A 14,260-nucleotide genomic window follows, 5' to 3' on the forward strand; every position below is an offset into this window, starting at 1 on the left:
TGCCCTATATGGCTGGCTTTCAGTAACGCAACAAGACACAGTTTGGCTGGCTGATCCTGATTGCTTGGCCTCCTAAACAAAAAGATGTATTAGTGGATTGGGCTCACTCTTCTCTGTATTCTGTCTCTCACTGGGACGACTATGATGAGCCCAGTCATGATTCTCACTCTTCTCTGTATTCTTTTTCTCACTGGGACGACTATGATGAGCCCAGTATTGATTCACACACTTCTCTGTATTCTGTCTCTCACTGGGACGACTATGATGAGCCCAGTATTGATTCACACACTTCTCTGTATTCTGTCTCTCACTGGGACGACTATGATGAGCCCAGGAATGATTCACACTCTTCTCTGTATTCTGTCTCTCACTGGGACGACTATGATGAGCCAGTATCGATTCACACACTTCTCTGTATTCTGTCTCTCACTGGGACGACTATGATGAGCCCAGTATTGATTCACACACTTCTCTGTATTCTGTCTCTCACTGGGACGACTATGATGATCCCAGTATTGATTCACACACTTCTCTTAATTCTGTTTCTCACTGGGATGAGTATGAGTCCAGTAATGATTTTTCCTCTTCTCTGTATTCTGCCTCTCACTGGGACGAGTGTGTATTTGTCTGGGTGCATGTACAGAATATAAAGTTACACAGGGTATATAGTATACACACAGTATACAATCATTTACATAGGTTACAGCATAAAGTCGGGCAATACATAGGGCCTCATTACGGCCATGGTGTTCCCGTAATGAAGGGTGCTGGTCCCATAGGGCTCAATGGGAATGGCAGGGAGCTAATAACGGGCATGTTATTAGCTCCCTGATCCCCTCGCGGTACCCGCTAAGGACGCTTCTAGCTCAGGCTCCTGTTCCTTCCACCTCCTTTCCAACCTTTCTTGTGTGTTCCTCTTGGGACTAAAGTCAGCTTGACAGACTCTCTCTGGTCGGCCCCTCAAACAGTGCAACTCGGGCACCTGTTCTCTCCAACTTCCTGGTATGCCTCTCCTGGGACTATTCAGCTTTGCAGACTCTCTCTAGCCCGCCCCTGGACCAGGATAACTCAGATGCCTGTTCTCTGCAGCTCCTCCACAGCTTGGGAAGCAGCGTTTCCCAGTGTTCATCAGCATCAATACAGCAGCTGATTTGAAATTCCTGGGTCTCTCTGACGTTCTCGCTCTCCTACTTTTATGACGTGCTCTGGGGCTTCCCCAATCTCTTGTGTAAGTCCTTCTTTGTAATGATTGCAACACTCTGCTTTTTTTTAATTGACAATTTTTATTACTTTCACAACAAAATAACCTACAGACTTTGTACTTGACCTCCAATGATGCATCACATTGTGTTCAAACCACCCCACAACCCTCCTCCCAGCCAATTTTTTAATTTATATAGTGTTACAGATTAAAGTACATTTTTCACACAAATCTCATTAAAAAAGAAAATGTACACGTAGAATTATTTTTTACATATAAAAAGAAAGGAATGAATGAACAATTATACAACAAAAATAGAATCTATCTAATTAAAATCAATGTAAATTCTTTCAGATACCTTCTCAAGTAAAACATACAAAATAGATCAACGGCCTATATCATTCCTATCAGGATAAATGTAATACATTGTGCAATAAACCCTTGCTTGTTGTCTCATAACAGGTTAATTACCCATACCTTGATACAGTCTACAAAATCTGCACAAAAAACAATTAGGTGACTGATTTTTCCATTTGAAACTTTCTAGAAAACCATATTCTTCAGCTCAAAAGTAAAAGTCCAAGCTGCATCGGGCTTTCTCTGTGGGCAATGAAACACTACATTTCCTATATCATCCTCTGAATGTGGCCTAAATCTACGTCTGTTAACATCTCCCCATTGCACATATAATTTTTGGTTTATCAAACCTCATGCTTTAGAGATGCCAAAAACTGATATATTCTACCATCTAGGTAGATGGAAATAGTGTAAGGTTCATCAAAGCAGATTACATTTTTGTTGAGGCATCCAAATGAAAACATGAATTAATTGTTAGGGCTAGCAATGCATTTAGACCATAATAACATAAAGTAAATGACTAAATGCTTGATGGTTTCCGGCTGTAAACAATGGAGGCAAAATCTACAAGATTCTGTAGTACTTCTAATCCAATGTTTAATGCGTTCCAACGTATGCAGTTGATTCATTCTAAAGCGCATATAGATGGCACGAGTCTGCTCAAACGGAAAGCATTCAATATATCTTAATCTAGGCACTCTCTTATGCCAATAACGGGCAAATTCACGATATAACTGATATCTCCCGGTCTCCTCACTAGTATCTTACCAGTCCAGTTGATATAGTTGTTTTTTTGCATATGCTGGACGTCTAAATAAGTCTTCCTTTGTGATATTAATCTGTTTCAAAGCACTTTCCATCCTGCCCTGAAAAAGTACAACCAACTGTGGATTGGACCTCGTAAGCATATCTGAAAATTCTTGATATAGGGAGTTTCTAGGAGGGTATAACATGTTAGCATATGTATTAAGTTGTCTCCATAAAAAGTGAGCAGACAAACTGGATAGACCCAGTTCGATACGAATGCACTAATTAGCCAGACCAAGAACTTGTTTCCAAATGCGTGCTTGGATAGAATTTAAGAAACCATCAATGTCATGTAGACATAACTCCAGACCATATAAGAGTATGGCTTCAATTTTCAGTAAGTAATATTGAATTGCTGGATTTAAGAAGAAATTCCAGTATCTCTTAAATAGAAGTTTTAGTTGAGGGATCAAAGGTCCATCTTTCTGGTTAAGGATTTGTGCCAGTGACCTTGAGAAAAGACATTTGACAAGTCATATCCCAGGTACCTAAGTTCTAGCATTCTATCTATAGGGGTTCCACTTAGTGTCCACGAGAATGCTTTTAGTTTCTTACCACTGGAAAACGCTAGTATTTTTGACTTTGAAACATTGGCCCGCATGTTATGAGCTTTAGCGTATGTTGAAAATGCCTGTCATTTATTTTGAAGTCCGTAGGGTGTTCTGTCAAATAATATCGGCATAAGCTAGCCAATTTAAAGAAAGATGCCCTAACTTTACCGGAAAACAGATTACTTGATGCCAGATGTATTCAATGTCGGCAAGATATAAGTTAAACATGGTGGAAGCAAAGTTACATCCTTGCTTCACACCCGTTTGTGGAGAAATCTCCACTGTAAGGGCCCCTTGTTTATTAATTCGGACTCTGTAACAAGCGTCTCTCTGTAGCATCGCCATTAATTGAATGATAGTTGGTGAAAAGGCCAATTGCGTCAACTTACACCAAAGAAGATTACGTATTATACTGTCAAAGGCAGTACTTGGGTCTAGCGAGGCCATATAGACTGCACCTGCTGTCGTTTTCTTAGCTGCACACAACACATGAGACAATATAGTTGCATTTAGGGCAGTGCCCATATGTTTCCAGAAACCAGTTTGATGTTGCGATAAAATATCTTTTAGTCTAAAATGATTATTAATTTAATTGAGAAATAAAATGGTGAAGACTTTATATGAAGCATCCATCAAAGCTATAGGTCGATAATTATTCGGCTCAGATGGATTGCCTTTGTTATATATAGGAATAATCAGGGAAGTTTGACACGATAGAGGAATTTGGCTAGTGTTTAGAATATTTTAACTTCAAAATGCTTGACCAGAATATAACATCTGACTTTATCACACATGCATGTATACCATCTAGCCCTGATGCCGTCGAATAATTCAATTGTCCTATGGCCCACACAATATCATCTATTGACCATAGGATGCGTGGGAGAGATGATGAATTTACCACTTGAAATTGAATGGTACGATAGATTTCAGGCAGGTGGAAGGTGCGAGAGATGTATTTGGACCAAGAGTCAGAGGAAATATTTGAAATCATGGGCTCAAAGTTCTTATTAGTTTTATCTTTGAGCATATTTCAGATAGATTTGATATCATGTTTAAACAGATAGTTGACCATGCTCTGATTATTAGCTATATGCAGCTTGTGTCATTGACTGTTACAGGCATTCCTGTAGGTCTATACTTATGTGTGGATACTTGAAAACTGGTTAGCGCCCTTAGGTCTCTGATCTTCTGTTGTTTTAATTGGGCAATTTCCCATTGAAATTTGTATGGATGTTGATAAATATTTAAAGCCTTGTTAGGAACAAACAATGCAAGTTGCTCTCAAACAATACTATTATTGTACGCCTCTATCCAGGCAATCTCTTGCATAGAATAAACAGCCTTTGGATCATACCTTTTGGTTGCCCCTAATTTGGAGACCAAGCTGTGACCTAGCTTCTTAGTCCAATGAACTGCGAGTAGTGGACACTCTATTTCCACCAAGCCCAGTTCAGGGATTGTCTCAAAATAAGTACAACCTTGTCTTAATTCAGTCGAAATGATACAGTGGTCAATATAACCAACTTGAGAAGTTTCACATGTGCCACAAGAATCTATCAAGTTAGCGAGGTAAACAATAATCTAGGAACGAATGTGCATATTCATCTTCTAAAAAGAGGACCATGCGAACACCCAGCAGCTCAAGGTCCTCATGATAATCCCACATTTGCTTTAGTAGGATTGGTGCAGATCATTCTCAAAAGCCAATTTTACCCATTCTACATCGTTAGAATTAAGAATTCTTAGTATGGGAATCTTGTTGAATATTTTGAATATAAACAAACGATTAAGACAGGTTTTGCCATTGATTGCTGGTTCACTGATCCATCCCATGATGGTAGGAGCCTTTGTCGGTGATACTAGCATCCCATGCAAATCTAACCGTGCCTCTGCATCTTCACCATTAGAATCGGAGTCGCCATTAATACCATGCTGCGTGGAGTCTGTGGAGTGGGAATCCTTTGCTTTAGGGGTAGCTGAAGCGTCATTGGTTCCCCCAGACAGATGCATCAATTGAGGGGAGTGCTTTTGAGCTGTATTGATGGAGGAATCCAACGTAGCTGTAGAGACGCTACCAAGTACATTGTTGCCTTGAACTAGCCCACTGTCAGTCTTCCCTAACTTGCTAGTAGTTATAGTAACAGGGTGAATGAGGAAAGTTGTGATTGTCTGCTATCTTTAGCTACAACATTAGCAGATGTTGATTTATGATTCCTCAAGTGCAGTGGCTTTGGCTTTTGGTTTTGAATGCCTACTGAATTAGTGTCAGATACTGTTGGCATCCGTGCTCACTTTTTTTGCTTTTTTTAGTATAATTTTTTTGCCAAATATTTTTGGGTTCAGTATCATCCAGGGGTGTAAGGGATGAATCATGCACTTGCAGTGCTCTCCTGCTTTCCTCATTTTGCTGTTCCAAATCAAGAATTGCCTCCTCATTAACCAGACTGCTAATGTTATTAGTGTTGACGCTATGGGAAATAGCCTTGTTAATAAGAGAAGCTAAGGTTTCCACACCGTTTTCGGTGGGATGTGATTTTTTTTTCATAGTACTTCTTTTAATTCCTCTTAAATGAAGGCGTTTTTGTTTGTTAGATTTTTTTTGCAATCCATTCCATGTATGTATGATTGAGCGCCTTATTTTTAGGTGTGTCAATTCATGCCTGTTAGGGTTGGTCTAGTATTGGGTTCCTTCCCTGCTTGGTATATGTGGGTATGCTTGGTGTATGTGGGTAGGCTTGTGCGGTAAGGGAAGGAGGTGTTAGGGTTGGTCTTCCTTCCTGTATGTATGAGGTGTCCTTACACTGATGTCGTCTGTGGAATGTAGGCTGTGAGCGTGAAATGGTGAGGATGGAATGTTTGTGGATGAACAGGTTCCAGCCCAGGCAGTTGGAATATGTAAGCCTGAGTGGTGGGAGCCAGTGGGCTCTTATCCTGATTTCCTCTTAAACTCCTGATAGACTGATGACCTCTGATTGTAACTGAAGATGCAATTAAAGTAACCATGAGGAGTACCGGACAGTGTATCCAGAGTATCCTTTTATAAACCCTTTGACTGAGAGGCAGTCATAACAATGCCCTTTATCAAGAAGGTTCAAAATACGGCTTATTACTGGAAACTGTTGCTCCGTATTTTCAATATCATGAGTTACTGACGAAGAACCAAGAAAAGTGATATGGGAAGCTTCATACATTGTTAATGGAGGAGCTCTCCTATCTACTGGACTCGAACCGCTCTGGAGAACTTGTGCAGTGTCAAGATTCAATTTGTTAGTTATGGACTGAACAGATGGACTGATGGAGCAAAGTGGTTCCTGTGTGAGAGGAATCTCACTCTGAGTATTACTTGGTGGTTTTACCCCCTACTGGTTCTAGCATACAGTGCGGATGGGTAGGTGAACCCAGAGGTTCCTGAGAGAGAGAACTCTCAATCTGAGAGTTATTGGATGCATTTGCGCCAAGTGGTGCAAATGGACATTATCAATACCACCCCTCGCCCGTGAGACTGGCTTGGATGGACCTAAAGATAATCGGATACGCTTTGATAATTCCGCCAGCACTGTCGGAGTCATCATAGAAATGTCTGAAGTCCCATCAGCAGGCTGACTAGGAGCCATTGCCAGAAGGGAAATGGAAGAAGAGGATGGCTCCCTCATGCTGAGGAAGCTATGTTATTTTGAATTATCACAATCATACATTTCTTTGATCGGGAATGATTTACTTGTGTTAACTTCAGCAGCATGTGCATGAATTTGCGCATACATATACGAGAATGCCACGTCTTGAAAAATAGGTTCCATCTTGCTAGACTGTAAATCTACAGCTGTATGTACATCTTGCTTTGCGGTCCCCAATTCAGTGAGAGAAGGTAAGGTTGCACAATCACCTCTCTCCATTGGTTGCTCGGCAGCAGTACAGAAGTTTGCTTTTTTTAGACGAATTGGAGGAGTGCATGAGTGCTTTACAAATGTTCCCACTATGTTAAACTGCTAGCCATAGTACGTACATGAAGCTCGACAAAATACTAAAAAATAAGCAGCCACCAAATCACCCAAACAAGCTGCCAAGCCAAGGCTATTCACTTCCACAAAACATAAGCGTATAATAAGAATCCCTTATATGGCAGTGTCTTGTAAACAGCAAATGGCAAAAATACCAAAAAATTAAGCCTGCCCAAAACCCAAATTAAAATGTGCCTACAAACAGTGATTTAAAGCCTTCGTACTGCTGGCGTGTATGACTCAATTGCAGCATATGCCACTTAACAAGCAAACCACCTTCTGAACAAGAAAAATGCCATAGTGCACACTTACACGGAACCAGGAAACTCGAAGCTTCACGCGAGTTACAGACTTGATGGAATCCAGCAAACACACCCCACAGCCTAACAGCACAACAGCACTTTGAGGCATTGCAAAATGCTCGTGCCCCCTACACTAAGTGGGGATTCTGTGAGGCCAGGAGGCCGAGCCTCAGTACACAGGGATCTAAGGGTAAACAGAAAATAAGAACACACACAACTCAGCTAGCTCAGCACAGCCCAACCCACTCACCCTGCCCAAAGACCTCAGGCGTCACTGAACGCCAGTGTAACAGTAAAGTCAACGTTATATTTACTGTCGATAATAGAGTCCGTGTAAGTCCTGATAACATTTCTCCTGGATGGGAGAGGCAGTCCTTCCTCTTGTCCTTAAAACGTCTCGCTGTGCAGCAGGTAGAAGTCCAGCAAGGGTCCAGCGTCTGCAGCACAGCAGCACTTTGACGCACTTTGAATGTGCGCCTCCCACCAGCCTATCCACTTGCCATGTCTTTGCTCCTCTTGGCCTCGACAGGATTCTTCTTGCCACACAGCAGTTTCTGCCAATGATAATTTCTGGAGGCCCCTCAACCACACGCCTATCACTGGGCCATTACGTGCTTTCCACCCCATTGCTATGCTACGCTTCGCCAAGATGTACGCTAGGTCTCTCAATGTACTTGCATGTCTCGCATGTTTTGGTCTCTGAGAAATTCCAAGCAAGCACGCCTTGGGGGAGATTGAGTCTGGCGACAAGCCAACCTTAGTTAGGGCATTGATCAGGCCACATTTCGGGCAAGCTTGTTCTGTTGCTTTACTAAATTTTCCACTTTTGTTCGGAGTTAAGTATGCTCTGTGAGTGACATACAATTGGATCAGCTGTAGTTTTGCATTTTTGGACACTTTCTTGTGATCCCCCATGGCCCTACTCCAAGCTACGTCTGATAGCTGCTCTTGCAAATCCGCTTCCCAACTTCACCTAATCTCTGTATTATCTGGCCTTATCAGTACCTCGTACAGTTGTGATACTGCATGTCCTCCTTCGGTGAATCCGGTAATATTATCCCCACTGAAAATTTCGCTGTATATATGGTCGCTGGGAGTGGCAATAGGCGATATTTTTAGTGGGGTTATTAGGGTTTTTTGGGAGTGGGGTTGCAGGGGTGCACCCCGCTCCTTTTAAAACAGTCCAGGGGCTGCGGGGGTGTCCCCTGCAGGTTACATGCCTGAATATCGGCGCAAAAATATGGGGATATTTTTGTATAGCAGTATTTTTGCGGGGATATTAACACATGGAACCCTCCTTCGGAGATGTCATATGTTTCTATCGTTTCATCTTCTACCAGTACCCCCACTGGTCCTGGCCATTTTACTTTTATTCTATGGGGAAGTGAGACATAGGTTATGTGTTGCCCATCGCGTACACCTGTCTCCGAAGCGACCTCATTAAAGGTCATCGGTCGGCCCTCTCTCAGTATATCACCTAATGTCACTACCCTCGTAGGCTCCCAGTATTTCCTAACATTCAGCCTAAGTTGCGCGTCTTCATTCTTTAGTGTCACCAATGGGATCGGGGGTGAATAGGGAGCATCCTTGCCCAGAAAGTGGCAGGCCCTTTGCCACATCATCATGCCTAGCCTCAGCAACAGAGGGGGCTTGGTGTCTTGTGATACCGTGGTCCACACCATCTCTTTCAGAAAGAATGGGGTGGATGCCGGTTGTAGCAACTCAGTGTCCTGGGTCTGTTCGTCTGACAGCCAGTACGTGGCAAACTGTAGTTGGCACGCCACAAAATACCCCTCAAAATCCGGCATACCCTTGCTTAGCCTCCATTTTTCTGATATGGCGGTGCCTGTCTTGACTCTCATAACTGGGTCGCTGTACAGTAGCTTAACCCATTTCTCATATGTGGGGCTCATGCAGAAGCCTTTCAACAATGCTAGTAGCCATGGCCACCTGACCGAGTCAAATGCCTTGACTGCAGCCAGCGAGGTTACTGCCATAAACTGGGTGCTGTCTTGGGTATGAGCCGCAATCGGTATCCGCTTTGTTAGGCTTCAGTAGTGTAACTATAATTGGCTCTCTGAATGTCAGCGGTAAAATGCTTTTATCTAATGATTCATTCTACATTGCTAACAATGACAGAGGGATTTCTGCCATGAATTCTTTATAGAACTCACTTGGTAATCCATCCGCATCTGTAGCCTTACCTACAGCAACCCTCTAATGGTATGTTCCAACTCCTCTATGGTTATGGGGGCTTCAAGCTTGTCTGCCGCTTCTGCATCCAGCTTTGGAAGATCTATCAGCGCTAAGGCTCCTATTATCTCTTTGTCCTGGGTTTCTGACGTCTCCTTATTGGGGAGAATTCTTCAGAATGGCTAATTTCCCTTACCTACTGAGTTCCTCAGCAGCTTTGCTGGATTTCTAGGATTTTGTTTTTTCACCTGGTTAGAGTGGGAGCCTTTTTTCCCACTCTGACAAGTGTTTTGTTGTCTGTTTTACATTTTTGTGTTCATAGACTGTGGAGCTTCACCTACTCCATACGGATAATCTGTTTACTGTGTCACCCAGCACCTTTAGTGCAGTGACACAGGGTTGTCTTTTTCAGACTTCCCACTCTAAACTCCATATTCTGGGACTGACTACTGTCTCCCAGAACATGTAAAGTTGCCATTGACTTTACTAGTCTTTTTAAAATCCCAGACCCAGTACAACCTATCTCCAATAGAGTACTGGAAGGGTTAATAGTTATCCCTTTTTGTCTGTTTCTCATGGAACATTATTTTGTTCCCCTTTCTCTAAGATTTGGCTGGTGGCAGTGGTATCTACCATTTTTTTTTTCTACCACGGACTATGAAAATAACCTTGGTACTGTTAGAGGCTATGGTGGTAGCCTCGAACATTAATCCGCTGGACCTCTTTTTATTTGGTTCCGGTTGGGTTTATTCGCCATTTCTTTTTGTAAAGGTCTTTCTCGTGTTTTATTCTGCGCGCCAAACCGGGTTTGGTTCCTTTGTTCGAAGTCCTTTGGCGGACTAATGCACAGAAGCCCTCCTTAGGCGCCTGAGTGTCTAGGTGGACAGGATGTGAGGGAGGGGTTTGAGGCCCCTGCACAGGGTCTCCTTGGAGACCCAAGTCGCACTCTAGTTTGATTGGGTAGGTGGCTGTCCTGCCAGGACAGCCACCCTGCTGTGATTTTGACAGCCAGGCTGTGTGAATGGGGGAAAACTGCTTAAAAAGCAGGTCTCTGGGACTTGGAAGGCAGAGTCGCCACTGGATCGAGAGAACCGAAGTGAAGCTGAAGGAAGAAGCAACTGCAACTACTGAACCTCCCGGTGAAGCCCTGCTGTGGGTTTGAATCGCCTGAAACTTCGACGACAGGGAAGATCTGCAAGGAATCTTCTCCCCTTGAGCTGGTGGGACCAACCAGTTCGCCAAACGCGGCCTCCCTTTCCTGGTCGAATTTGCTGTGCATTGCTGCAGTGAACCAGATAGCCAGGAGAACCGGACCCTGTTTGGGTTTTAAGGAGCGCACCATTTATTCGTCGCTTTGCTCTGCTGCTGGTTTCTTCCCTGGTCAGTGCAGGACCATCCAGTCTTCCTCCTTGTCAGTCCGACAGTTGCTTCAGGAACCGTGAGCCTGCAGGACCTGCCAGGAACTTCTGCCTCAGCTAAAGCATTCTTCTTCTACTAAGGTACTGTTCAAATCCAGTCGTTCGTTCCGTCTTACCACAGTGAAATTGCAGTGAAATTGTTTTAAATCTTTCGCTAATCCGAGGGCTTGTCCTTCTCTACTCTTTTAAATAACTTTTCTTCCGACCAACTTCGTTTCGAACTCTTGGCAAAGACTTAACCGCAAACGGCCCAGGCCTATTGATTTGAATCCTAGTTGTAGTAAGCCTTTTCTAGATTGCCCTGCCTAGTACTTGTTGGTGCTGCTTGATTTTGAATAACCTTGTCTTTCCCTCCCTTTTTAAATTGCTGCAGTGCCATTTTGCTCACACTTCATTTTGAGCGTAACTTGTCCAGAATCGATTGGGTGGTGTGTAGTGTATTAAGAGTGTGATTTTCTGCTGGTTGATATTAGTGAACTGTTTTAGAACTGATGGTGTAATAAATGTATACTCTTTTACTCAGAAACCTTGAATCAGTGTTTGTTTGAACCATAGTAATTGTCCTTTGTGTAACGTCTGATACTGCTCACTTTACTCTTGAGATAAGTCTGGCTGCTCAGCCATCGCTACCACCTTACTGTGTAGTACAAGCTTGTACCAAAGGTGAATTTGTACTTACACTTGTAGTCTTAATTGTGTGTGGTGTTCCCAAAGGGTACTGCATATGATTCTGCCTAACACACCTCGTATAACTCCTTCTAAAAATCGTAAAAACATTTGTTTATATCCTGTTGCGTCTCATAGATCTCCCCATTACTCGCTGTGATTGCACGAATCATGCTCCACTCCGTTTCACTTTTGTACAACCAGGCTAGCAAGCATCCCGCTTCGGCGTGCTGACGTTCCACATATTTCCTATAACTCAATTTACCTAATCTATCCCAGTGTACTAAGCACTCATTCTGCAGGGCAATGGCCTCTTGGGCACTCTTGCTGGGTAGACCTCTCTGACTGTTTATGGCTTCTAATTCTATTTCCGCCTTACGCAAGCCATTCTCTATTGTGGCCTGAACCCTGTTTGCCTTGGTGATTGCAGTCCCCCTGATCACTACTTTGAAGGCCTCCCATAACGTGCCCGCTGATGCTACATTTCCTGTATTGCACATGAAATGAGCCTGCTCCCCTCCTCTTAACTGTTCTCGGAATGCCTCGTCACTCAGACTCGCTCCTGAGTCCTGGGGTGCGGGGGGGGGAAGACTCGCCATGTGACCACCAGCGGAGCATGATCTGACAACACCTGTGCTTTATAGTCCGCTCTCTCAAATTCGCCCAGGGTGTCTTCTCCTGTAAAAATATAATCCAATCTAGTGTACAGATCTTGGGGTGCGGAGTAATGTGAATATTCACTGGCCTGTGGGTGTAAAATCTGCCATGTATCTGAGAGTTTAAATGCTTGCAACAATGTGCCCAGGGCTTTTGCGGAAGGGGCAGGATGCATACATTTGTCATCCGATCTGTCCAGTGTAGGGTTGAGCGTGCAATTAAAGTCCCCACCCCATATCAATGTGCCATCTCTGTGTGGACCTATTAGTGGGTATAACGTGCAGAAATAATCCGCAGTCTCTTGGTTTGGTGCATTTGTGTTGATTATACAAAATTCTCTGTGCTCAACCCGACCTCGTAATACGAACATCCTGCCCTCTTAATCTTGGAAAGTCTTGAGCACCTTCAACTGCACCGACGGTGCCACCCATATTATTACTCCCCTAGCATAAGCCGAATATGATGAGCCCTCCGTCGTGCCTCTCCATTTTTTAGCAAGAGCAATCTGTTTCTCTCTTGTGAGGTGCGTTTCTTGCAGGAGCGCAATGTCAATTTTCTGGTGCCTTAAGTAAGTCATAATTCTGTTATGTTTATTGTAACTGCTGAGGCCTCTAACATTCCAAGATACTATTTTAAGTTCCCCCATCACATTTAAAAATTCTGTGTGGATTCGTAAGCTACCACCCTGTCACAATCCTGAGTGGTTGATGGTATAACACACTCTCAAAGCGACACTTCACTCGAAAGTCTGGAAACTGACGTATAATAGACTTTCCCCACAAGAGCGTGGCATGCAGGATAATAATTCAGCTGACAGGCCAGGGGCTTGAGTGAAAAGGCAGGAGCAGCAACAGAGCTGCCGTGTACAGGAGAAGACCAGAAACCTACTTGGTGCCAAAAAGGAAGTCGGTGAAGTGTTTGATTTCTTGTTTGATAGTCCACAATCCAACAGAGTTCGTGTTGATCCACCTAACCCGAACGACACGAGGGCGTATACTAAATAAATGTCCAAAAGAAATCCTTTGGAAATCAGCAGAGCATTCACAAACAACCAAAACAATAGGTGACCAGTGGTGAAGTCAGGAGAGCGTCCAGGAGGTCACCTGCTTTCCAGGATAAGGGTCCTTAATGTCGGCAGAGCGTCCTTGAACAGCCAAAACAAGAGGTGACCAGTGGCAAAGTCAGGAGAGTGTCCAGGGGTGCAATCAGCAATGGAAAAAACCTCACAAGAAGTGGCAGAAGGTGTTAGTAGGAAGTTGGGATGTGGTAGAATGTGTGTGTAAGAGGAAAAGACAAAAAGGAAAATAATGCACAGGAAATAGATGCCAGATGTGTGTTAAACGTTTAAAAGGTAAACGTTAACACATGGAACGGAACCTGGAAGCCAATAATGTCACTACAAGGGCAGAGCAAGACAATCCGTAGATGCGATAGCCAGAGTCCGGTAACCAAGGGAATCAACATACTTGAGTTGTTGCTAGACAGTGGACAAAAAGTGGTTGTTCCTAAACGATTTAGGACTTCCCGTCCCCTGCACACTGTCTGATATCTGCAAAGCAGATCAATCATTTTCGTGTTTTTTTTTGTTTTACTGAATTTCATAACACACAGATCAATAGACAATTAAATAGGTGGAACAGTCACAATGAATAACAAGCTCACAAGATTTATATAGACAACAAACGTAATATTAATTGTACAATATCTTTGGGCAATATCGTGGAACACCAAGATGATTTTATGTGAACATTTTATCTTGAAATACAACTGTATATTTGTAAAGGTGTTTTCACCAAAAACAAATAAATAATAATGGTTGGTTTTGCTTACACCTGTAGTCCTAGTTGTGTGTAGCGATCTCAATGGGTACTGTATACAAACTTTGCCTAACAGTTACTATGGCTGGGACTGTCTAGCAACAGTAATAAAATGGGCAAAAACACGGGGCACACCTATAATTTAACAAAAGAGTATCAGGGAATTTTAAAATAACCTTTATAGAATTAAAGATAGCTTGAGGTGCGGGAGAGAAAAGACTCAACCTTGGCAACTAGGTTGGAAAAATGGAGGACCAAAAGTGGTTGTTCCTAAACGATTTAGGAACTCC

The 14,260-nt window shown here is 43.1% G+C and overlaps 1 protein-coding gene across 2 annotated transcripts in view; it reads left to right on the forward strand.

The window, feature by feature from the left end:
• The window catches only part of CC2D1A (coiled-coil and C2 domain containing 1A), a 988,624-nt gene that overhangs the window by 720,036 nt on the left and 254,328 nt on the right, over nucleotides 1-14,260 (forward strand). The gene's annotated exons all lie outside the window — the stretch shown is intronic.

This window comes from Ambystoma mexicanum, chromosome 3q (assembly GCF_040938575.1).
Source record: "Ambystoma mexicanum isolate Mex_15411 chromosome 3q, UKY_AmexF1_1, whole genome shotgun sequence".
Taxonomy (NCBI): Eukaryota; Metazoa; Chordata; class Amphibia; order Caudata; family Ambystomatidae; genus Ambystoma; species Ambystoma mexicanum.